Here is a 1917-nt window from a genome sequence, read left to right as displayed (position 1 = left end):
GAACAAAAGTCTTGAAAATTTGTTTTATTTTTAAAAATTCTATTGTTCAGTTTGTCTCTAGTTAGACACACATACAAGAGAAATAAATTTTGCCACCCCTGGTAAAGCACTACTCAGGGAAAAAAAATAGGAAGTTATTCTTTTGCCTACCTTTCATGATTAGAATTCATCTCCTTTCCTTCCATACAGTACTAACTTCCCAGGGTTTCACGTATTTATGGAGTGCCTCTTCAATAATAGCCATCAGTTTTAGGTGCTAAATTTACAAAGAGAAATTATATATGAGCTCTTTGCCCTGTTTTTCATCCTTTTCTATCTGAAGAACTCTCAATCCTTCAACTCTCAGATGGAAGATTCTCTCCTTCAAGAAGCATTCTTTCTTTGGGCAGCCTTGATAGTGCTACATCTACCTTGAACTCTCAATATATTCTGTACAAAGAGCTGCATGATCTATAGGACTTTAGAGCCTTGATTTGGTTACATGCCTGTATTACTCTGATAAGCTTTAGGTCTCTAGGAAGTGAGGACTTTGTTTTACTTGACTTTGACTTTCCCACCTAGCATTATGTTTTTCAAAAAGCAGTTATATTATTTCTTCGAATGCATGATAGAATAACTGAGCTCACAGCCTAATCTAGTTCTACACGGTGATACTGTCTCCTGGAATGACTCCATCTTTCCAAAATGTAAGACCTCCTAAATCCCAGAAAAAGGAAAAAAATGTATTAAATCTCTTCACTCTGAGTCAATTTTCAAAAGTTAGTTAATTTATTACTATGTTGACAGATGACGCAGATTTTGCTTAAATTTTGTTATATGAAATTGATTGTAAATTCACAGAGGGTTGTAAAGATAGTATAGAGAGTTTCTGTGTTTCAGTTACATCTAATACAGCAATAATGAAGTATAAAAACCAAGAAACTAGCATTGGTACAATATATGTACATAGTTCTATGCCATTTTATTGCTTGCAGGTTTGTGTAAACACTATCACTATTAAAGTACAAAATTATTATAACAGTGACATCCCACTCTATACTCCTAAATAGTCACACCCATCCTTTCCTCCAACTATCCCTAACAATTGGTAAACAACATTTTGCTCTCTGTCTCCATAATTTTGTAATTTCAAGATTATAATCTAAATGGAATCATTTGTGTCATACCATCATCACATTGTTCGTATGTAATTTATCACAGTCAGTTGTTGCAACACTTTTTAAGTTGAAGTGTGGCAACCTTACCTATCTTTACACTCTTTAACATCTCTCATTTATAATATAAATGTTTTGAATATGTTCCCTACATACATTTAGAAGATCATATGGTGATATAATTGTTGCTTCAACTGTCAAATATAATTTAGAAAACTCAAGAATAAAAGAAATGTCTATTATACTTACCTATAGTTTTACTTTTCCTATTTTTCTTTCTTGCTTGCTGATGTTCTAAGATTCTTTCTTTTGTAATTTGTTTTTTGTTTAGCAAATTTTCTTTAGCCATTTCATTACAGTAGGTCCGCTGGTGAAAAACTACAGTTGTCTTTCTTCATCTGAGAATGTCTTGCTTTCCTCTTCATTAATGAAGAATATTTCAGTGGATATAGTATCCTAAGTTGACAGTTCTTTTCTTCCAGTACTTGAAAAGTATTGTATCACTTCCTCTTCACCTCCACAATTTTAGATGAGAAATCTGCTGTCATTCAAATTGTTTTCCTCCCATAGGTAAGATTTTCTTTTCCTACTGCCTTCAAGATTTATATTTGTTTTTAGTTTTTAGAAATTTCATTATGATGTGTTTTGGCATGGATTTCTTGGATGTATCCTGTTTGGGGTTTACTCAACTTCTTGAATCAGGTAGATTTACATATTTTCTACCATTTCACCCATTACTTTTAAAACTACTTTTTCAGCTCCT

The sequence above is a fragment of the Mandrillus leucophaeus genome, unplaced genomic scaffold (assembly GCF_000951045.1).
Source record: "Mandrillus leucophaeus isolate KB7577 unplaced genomic scaffold, Mleu.le_1.0 Scaffold300, whole genome shotgun sequence".
In the NCBI taxonomy this organism is placed as follows: Eukaryota; Metazoa; Chordata; class Mammalia; order Primates; family Cercopithecidae; genus Mandrillus; species Mandrillus leucophaeus.
The sequence above is the reverse complement of the archived record's forward strand: the minus strand, read 5'-3'. Positions refer to the sequence as shown.